General features: G+C 43.8%; 1 non-coding gene across 1 annotated transcript; it reads left to right on the top strand.

Moving 5' to 3' along the window:
• Positions 1 to 8523: 8523 nt before the first annotated feature.
• On the top strand, positions 8524 to 8643 carry LOC148165772 (5S ribosomal RNA). The gene has a single exon (XR_015771191.1). It is a non-coding gene; the product is annotated as a 5S ribosomal RNA (ribosomal RNA).

Raw genomic sequence — 8643 nt, 5'->3', positions numbered from 1 at the left:
CCCTTTTTACCGTCTTAAAAACCAAAACCCCACTTTCATTTCTCATCAAGGTTGCTCCATTATTGACCACATTCTTATTTCTGAAAACCTAATTCACTTATTCGACAGCGAAACCTCAATAGGCACCACCGTAACTTCAGACCATTTTCCACTAATTGCTAATTTCTTAACTAATGGCCCTCAGCCGGCGCCGGAAATTACCAAAATCTTCAATTACAAAAACGCAAATTGGGAACTTTTCCGTGAAGAACTTAATACTACCCTTCCACTCATTACCGCAGTAAATTCTCAGGTAGAAATCGACCATCAAGTAGAGTCATTAACTTCAGCCATCACTTCAGCCAAACTTAAAGCCATTAAGATTAAATCCATTCCGAAGGACAAAACCCCTCTACCTGCGCGTATTCTAAGACTAATTAAAGAAAAACGTAAAATCTACCGCGACTTTGTCAGAACCCGCGACCCCTTTCTTAAAACCCTTATCAATAAACTCAGTGCCAAAATCCGCCGCGACATCAATCAATTCAAAGAGGAAACTTGGGTCAAAACCTGCGAATCTTTAGATTACCGTGACGGTAAAGCATTTTGGTCAAAATTCAAAGCAATTTCTGGTCAACTTTCTAAACCTAATCAAAATCTAATCGAAGGCCCCAACGTTTACCACTCTTCCCAAGACAAAGCCGAGTGCTTTGCCAATCTTCTCGAACAAATCCATCAAGTCCCCGACGACCCCCATTTCAATCAACCCTTTTTCGAAAAAGTCTCTGCCAACATTCAAACCATGCGCGATATTCCACTAATCGAACCCCTTCCATATCCCCACAACGACGAGCACTTAACCGACCCAGTAACAGTTCGCGAAGTAAAATCAATCATTTTCAATTTAAAAACTACCAAAGCTCCGGGCCCCGATCAGATTAAACCTATCATTTTGAAAAATTTACCAGACTCTGGCTTTCTTGCATTAACCGCCATTTTTAACAATTGTTTAACTAATCTTTATTTTCCAACCGCGTGGAAACTAGCGAATACGATCATGATTTTAAAACCGGGAAAACCTATTTCAGACCCTAAGTCATATCGCCCTATTTCACTACTTAATATCCTAGGCAAAATCTTTGAACGCGTTTTAACTAACAGACTTAAAATCATTCTCGAAACTCATAACTTGCTTCCGCAACAACAATTCGGCTTTAGATCAGAACGTAGCACTCAAAATCCTTTAGTAGACTTGCAAACCGACATCATCAGACACGCCAACCTTGGAGAGTGCACCGTAGGTGCCTTTTTGGACATCGAAAGAGCATTTGACAAGGTCTGGCACGACGGTCTGGTGCAAAAACTCATCAATCTCGGAATCAATCTTAAATTCACAAAGCTCATCGTCTCCTATCTCACCAACCGATCCTGCAGGATCAAATTCAACGACGCCTTTTCTAACACCTTTACACTAAAGGCCGGAGTCCCACAAGGCTCCGTCCTGTCACCTTTGTTGTACATTATATACTGCAGTGATTTTCCAATTTCAGATTCCCTCCGGACCAAAACGAGGTTGTTTGCTGACGATTCGGCAATCTGGTCTAGCCACCGGAGCGCTGAAAAGGCTTCAGACATCCTCCAGAAAGAACTTCATCGAGTCGAAAAATGGACAAACACCTGGAGAGTGAAAACCAACCCTACCAAATGTCAATCCATCTGCTTCACCTACCCCAAAGCCCAGAAACAACGTCTCAACTTTAAACTCAACACACGGCTAACTATAAACAATCAATCTCTTACTCAAACTAATTCTCTCACTTACTTAGGCATCACTTTCTCTTCTACTTGTACCCTTAACGAGGACCTGAAAAGGACGATGAAGAAAGCACGCAATCGATCAAACCTTTTGTATCGCATTCGCGGCCGGATTCGGGGTTGCAGCTCAGAAACTCTACACCACACGTACAAACTTTTCATACGCCCTATCTTTGAATACAGATCTCTGCTTTACGCCTCGCTCTCTAACCGCATGCTCTTTAAAGTTTCTTCCTTCGAACGCCACACACTTAGACTAATCTTCCGACTTGACCGCGAATTTTCATCTAACGACTTGCATGAACACACTAAAACTACTCCCATTACTGATCGATTCACTAAACTCCGCACTCGCTACATAACACGCACGCTTGCTAGTAACAATAACCCTCTTGCCATTCAAACTTTGCACACATCTTACAAGCTTCCTACTAAAAACCGCATGATCAACGCTATTCCCAAAAAACCTGCTGTCAAGCAGAAACACCTTCCCACAGCACTTCTCTCAGCATCATTCCCTAACCTACCCGCAGCTCTCCAGGAGCTGGTCGAAGACACACCCATCTCGATGAGATGAAGAGGTCCTTTCCTAGGACGAGACCACTTCCCTCCTTCTCTTTCTCTTCCAGGTTTCTCTTTCAGTTTCGAAATCCTCAGATGATCATCAGGTTACCCACGAAGAGTTCCAGGATTCCCATGAAAAGCTCAAGGATACCCACGAAGAGTCCCAGGATTTCCACAGACTCCCAGGACACCCATGAAAAGCTCCAGGAACCCCATGAAAAATCCCAGGAAACCCACGAAGAGTTCACTTTCTTCTTCTGCTTCTCTACCTTTTCAAATTTCCATTTATTAATTCCTAGTTATTTTTCAAATACATTTTGTAGTCATATTTAAGAACCAATTTTATATAAAATAAGTCTTAGTATTGTTCACTAAAATACCAGGTCCGCCGAAAAGGCCAAAAGCCTCACCAGCGGCCAAATAAACTGTAATATCTTAAGTACTCGATGTAAATACCATTACTATACTTAAATAAAATGTATTTTGACTTGACGCGTTCGGCATTTATTTCAAGCCGTACGTTTGTCAGTGCGCTTCGTGTCAGTCGCAGTAGGTGTTTTGCTGTTTATATCGTATAACAACATGTCCGGAAGAGGAAAAGGAGGTAAAGTGAAGGGAAAGGCGAAGTCTCGTTCCAGTCGTGCCGGACTTCAGTTTCCCGTCGGCAGAATTCATCGTCTTCTGCGTAAAGGAAACTACGCCGAAAGAGTGGGTGCAGGTGCTCCCGTTTATTTGGCGGCCGTAATGGAATATCTAGCCGCCGAAGTTCTCGAATTGGCAGGAAACGCCGCCAGAGATAACAAGAAAACCCGTATCATTCCGAGACATCTTCAATTGGCTATAAGGAACGACGAGGAGTTAAACAAGCTCCTTTCCGGCGTTACCATCGCCCAAGGCGGTGTCTTGCCCAACATCCAGGCGGTGTTGTTGCCCAAGAAGACCGAAAAGAAGCCTTAAATTTAATTCTTCGCCGCCGTCATCTCGAACGAAAAACAAAAACTTTTATAAAAACCATCTTCACATCGGCCCTTCTCAGGGCCAAAAATTCAACTCGAACGAATTGATTTTTTCGCCAAAATACAACAACCTATGAGAATCATGTTAAAAAGTCTTTTAGATATTTTAAAGTTAAACCGATCAATTAATTCATTATACGAGCGTAGACTGAACGGAAGATTTTCGATTACATTCAACCAAGAAAGATGATTTTTACGACTTTTCATCGTAATTTTTAGAAAAATTCAATGCCCGACTAAAGCACGAACTCGACAACTCTATCTATAATAATTTATTGATTATCTAATTCAAGAAACATTCCGATTCGTCGTAAATTTCTTCACATTTCGCACATTAATCTGTTAAGAACATACACACACACACCGGTCGCCTATACGTGCTCTCCGTCTCGATAATTTCTTGCAGCAGCAGTCGTCAGCGGTGAGCCGTAATACTACAATCAATCGTTTTATTTGCTATGAGATTTTGTTTCAAGTCACGTCTGAGGAGAGTAACTCTACCCCATATTGGACATAACCTCAAATATACTCTTCGTGGCAAAAACGTTCTTTTAACGATGGTCATTCTAACCTAAAACTGCTGTCAAAATTGTCAAAGTCGCCGCCTGGATCACAAATTAAAATGATCACTCACTCCGTACGATTTTCATTTCGATTTGAAGACAAACACACAATTGAGCAACATATTTAATTCGTTTGATTTATTTTGTGGTTCTGAAAAGAACCGTTTTTTTTTGTTTGTTTGTTTGCTTGCCTGCGGGGGGTTTGTTGTTATTCCTCTGAGGATGCGGATACACGTCATAAAATGATAAAATTAACCGCCGAAACCGTAAAGGGTACGACCTTGACGTTTCAGGGCGTAGACGACGTCCATGGCGGTGACGGTCTTACGTTTTGCGTGTTCGGTGTAAGTTACGGCGTCACGGATGACGTTCTCGAGGAAGACCTTCAACACACCTCTGGTTTCTTCGTAGATGAGACCGGAAATACGTTTCACACCACCACGACGAGCCAATCTTCTGATCGCCGGTTTCGTTATACCTTGGATGTTATCGCGTAGAACTTTGCGATGACGTTTGGCGCCACCTTTTCCCAATCCTTTGCCACCTTTACCACGACCGGTCATCTTGATAAAATTAGGAAATTCTTCGTACAAAACGACGTAGCTTCGACCAAGTTCGTTATGGAACTAACGTCAAAATTTCATTCCGCGGGACTATTTATAAGTTACGGCAGCTCCACCTCGCGTTAAAAACGAATCCACCAATGGCGTCGCCGTATGACTCATCGAGTTTATAAAACGGCCGTTGGCGCGACGAAAATTTTCAGTTGACTTTCGAACGTTCGTACGTACGGTCGGTCGTTCGGTCGAAGCAAGCAAGCAAGCCACTACCTACGTTAATTCTTTTCATTTGATTCATCCGATATCCGAGATGGCGAGAACTAAACAGACGGCTCGTAAATCTACCGGTGGCAAGGCACCTAGAAAACAGTTGGCCACGAAGGCGGCCAGAAAAAGCGCTCCCGCCACCGGAGGTGTCAAGAAACCTCACCGTTACAGGCCCGGTACGGTCGCCCTTCGTGAGATTCGTCGTTATCAAAAGAGCACTGAACTTTTGATCCGCAAGCTGCCTTTCCAACGTCTCGTCCGAGAGATCGCCCAAGATTTCAAGACCGATCTCCGTTTCCAAAGTTCGGCCGTGATGGCACTTCAAGAAGCCAGCGAGGCTTATCTCGTCGGCCTCTTCGAAGACACCAACTTGTGCGCCATCCACGCCAAACGTGTCACCATCATGCCGAAAGACATCCAATTGGCGAGACGCATTCGTGGCGAGAGGGCTTAAATTTCCTCCATCCATCCATCCATCCATCCGATCCGACCATCTAGAATTAACAAATTCTTCATCTTCGAAGGTGTTAAAAGAAGAAAAAAAAAATCGGTTCTTTTCAGAACCACAATTATTTTCCAACGAATTGAAAATTTATCGTTCGCGCATGCAACTTTTTGAGATTGAAAAAAAAAAAAAAAAAAAAAAAAAGTTAGGTTATGTGATTTATTCACAAAATTCGTACTTACATAAAACGATAAACTTTTGCTTTTTTCTTTCACATTAAATTTTCTTTTAACTGAGACTATTTGAAACATTATTATATAATAAAGTTTATCATTCTTTGTAATAACACTGTTTCGACAGTCAAATGAATAGACAAGAAAATCAAATGAAAGTATGTATCTCCTCAACAGAATGTGCATTGTCCAAGCGAATCTTTCGTTCGTTTCTTGAAAATAATTGTGGCCCTGAAAAGGGCCATTTATTTGTATCGATGGTGCCCCTACGTCGATATATACGATCGGAGCACGTTCCCGAAACCACCAGGACGTCGTCGTCGTTGAAAAAATTAAATCATCGTCGTCGACTTTTCACTTCTTTCTCTTGGGTGAAGCGGTTTTTTTCGCTTTGACGGTGACGGCTTTGGCCGTTTTCGGTTTCGGCGCTTTCGGTTTCTTGGTTGGACCGGCCTTGTTGGATTTCTTCGCTTTCGATGGCGTCTTGGGTTTGACGGGCGATCTGGAGGCGGCGCTGGCTTTCTTTTCGGGAGCGGACGCAGCCTTTCTAGCCTTCGATACGGCGACGCTCTTCTTTTCGGCGGCAGTTTTCTTAGACTTGGCCGAAGCGGCGGGGGCGGCCTTCTTACCGGCTTTTGAGGCGGATCCTTTTTCGGCGGACGTCGGCGCTGACGCGACGGAACGTTTAGCAACGCCCGTCTTCTTGGATTTCGCCGATGACGACGCGGTCGCAGCGGCAGATCTCTTTTTCGTGGCGGACGGAGCCTTAGCTGCACCGGTGACGGCAGAAGCCAACTTGAACGAACCGGAAGCTCCTTTTCCTTTGGTTTGGACCAACGAACCGGATGCGACGGCGCCCTTAAGGTACTTCTTGATGAAAGGCGCAAATTTTTCCGCGTCGACTTTGTAGTTGGCCGCGACATATTTCTTGATCGCCTGCAACGAAGAACCGCCGCGTTCCTTCAAGCCTTTGATGGCGTTGGTGACCATCTCCGAAGTGGGCGGATGAGAAGGTTTGCTTCTCGGATTTTTGGGCTTCTTCTCCTTCTTCACCGGTGAGGAGCCGGAAGTGGCACCGGCGACCGTCGAAGCTGCTTGATTTTCTACGTCGGCCATATTTTCGTCTATCGCGCGCGCGTTTTTTTCTTTTTATTATAGGTAGGCTTATTCTTCGGTGAAAGAACGAATGAACTTTACAGAACGAATTGGGCGCCAAAGTCAAAGTGTTGGCGCGTTCGAAAACGCGCGGACCGCGGACTAAACGAGAGCCTTCTCGTCGAGTTAGAAAATTCAGTGGGCCTCGAATACAGCTTTCGCGTGATGGCATCGTTCTCTTTACGCGAAGATCACCGCCTCCGGGTGCGGGAACATGAGCGATTCGGTCGGCGATGGCCTCCTGAATAACCTCAAGTTTTCCCGGACGACCAGCCGACCTCCAAAAGCGAACAAGGACCGATCGAACGTCGACTCGAACAAAGACCCTCCGAAACAAGGAGATGACATCCAAGTTCGACGCCGACGTTACGCGTTTTCCACGAATAACAGGAAAGTTCCGCTTTCGACCAGACAAACTTGGAAGCATCCTCTACAAGTTTCACGAACGAATCGGTCGAAAAGTACGTGCGATCTTTTCGAAAATCGCCTCGCAAAGAGACGCAGCACGGATCGGAGCGACGACCGACGAACCTGCAGAGTGTAGGAAAAAAATTCACAAACGGTCGAAGATGACGTCCGAGAAGGTCGAATTTTTTCAAGAACGAAGATAAAACCTTCGCCTTTCGTAGGAGTTGATTTTTGAAAACGATCTTGACGAACAGGTCGGAAAAAAAACGATGTCAATTTCGGACTCGACCATGAGAAACGAATTTGTACGACGAACGGACTTTTCGAACGACTTTTTTCGCAAAATCGACATTTTTTCCTCAAAAATTACCTCACACGACGAAATCCCATCATCGAAACATCACCGAAAACAGTTTTGACGGCGAAATTCTCGTCAATTTTACGAAAATAAAGGGAAAATCAGACGGACCACCGTCGAACATCCAGCGACGGGAACGGACGAGTTTTTTAATTTTTCTTGCCAATTCATTGCGAAAGAAGCAATTTTTCTCGACGAAACCATTTTATAATCATAAAAAAAACTCCCCAAACACCACAAACCAACAAAAATACGGAAATCTTGCATTGTTTGCATTTTTCAGACACTCTAAATAAAACTACGTCGATGTCGGCGGATTTTCAGTCGGTCGTCGGTCGACAGAAATCCAACGAAATTTTCATTTGTTCTTCTCAAAAACGAAAAACAAACAAATCAACAAAACATTCCCTACTATTAGTCGACATTTCGAGCAGAAACTACGAACGTCGAAAGATTTAAAAAATGAAATATGTAGGTGTGCGTGCGTGCGTACTTACTTGAAACTTTTTTCTTGTTTCATCGTCGCACTGGAACAAATTAAATTTTAATGCAATGTAAACGCGACCACACTTTCGACGAAAACATCTCTATGAATCGAACGACGTCGGAAAAAGAATAAATCGAGAAGAGAACAAATCATGAAACAACACACACCCACCCCGCCCGGCCCGGCCAGAGTGGTGGGAATTTCGATGAATGAACAGACAAAGAAACCAACTCTGTTATCAGTTCTAAGAAAGAAAGCAGGTAGCGGCGGCGGCGAACCTTCGACCGTACTACGGTCAGTTCATGAATTAACCCCGTCCGTTCGGAGTTTATTCATCTCCGGTCCGTGTCGGCGTTTACTTCAAGTGGGTGCTATTTCCATCTAAGCAAGCAAGTGAGTAAGTAAGTTCTCAAATTTTAAATTACGTTAATCGCAAGTGACTCGTTGAGATCGTCAAACGAACAATTTAATTTAACGCCTCATACGAGTTTTTTTTTTTCGTCATTTTGTCGCAAAAAAAAAACTAAAAAACGACTCGCAAAAAAAAATTTTTTTTTTTTCTTCTTTTAAATCTTGTACATTTTCTGACATGTGTACCATCGAAAAATGTCACATCCAAACGATCGAACAATCACAAAAAATCGTCAACGTACCATCTTGGAAAATTTTACCAGGCAACGACCATACCACGTTGAAAACTACCGGTTCTCGTCCGATCACCGAAGTCAAGCAACGTCGGGCGCGGTCAGTACTTGGATGGGTGACCGCTTGGGAACACCGCGTGCCGTTGTCT

The sequence above is a fragment of the Gnatocerus cornutus genome, unplaced genomic scaffold (genome assembly GCF_029298725.1).
Source record: "Gnatocerus cornutus isolate USDA-ARS CGAHR unplaced genomic scaffold, icGnaCorn1.1 ctg00000217.1, whole genome shotgun sequence".
NCBI lineage: Eukaryota > Metazoa > Arthropoda > Insecta > Coleoptera > Tenebrionidae > Gnatocerus > Gnatocerus cornutus.
Note: the sequence above shows the minus strand (reverse complement) of the source record. Positions and strands in the feature narration are given on the sequence as shown.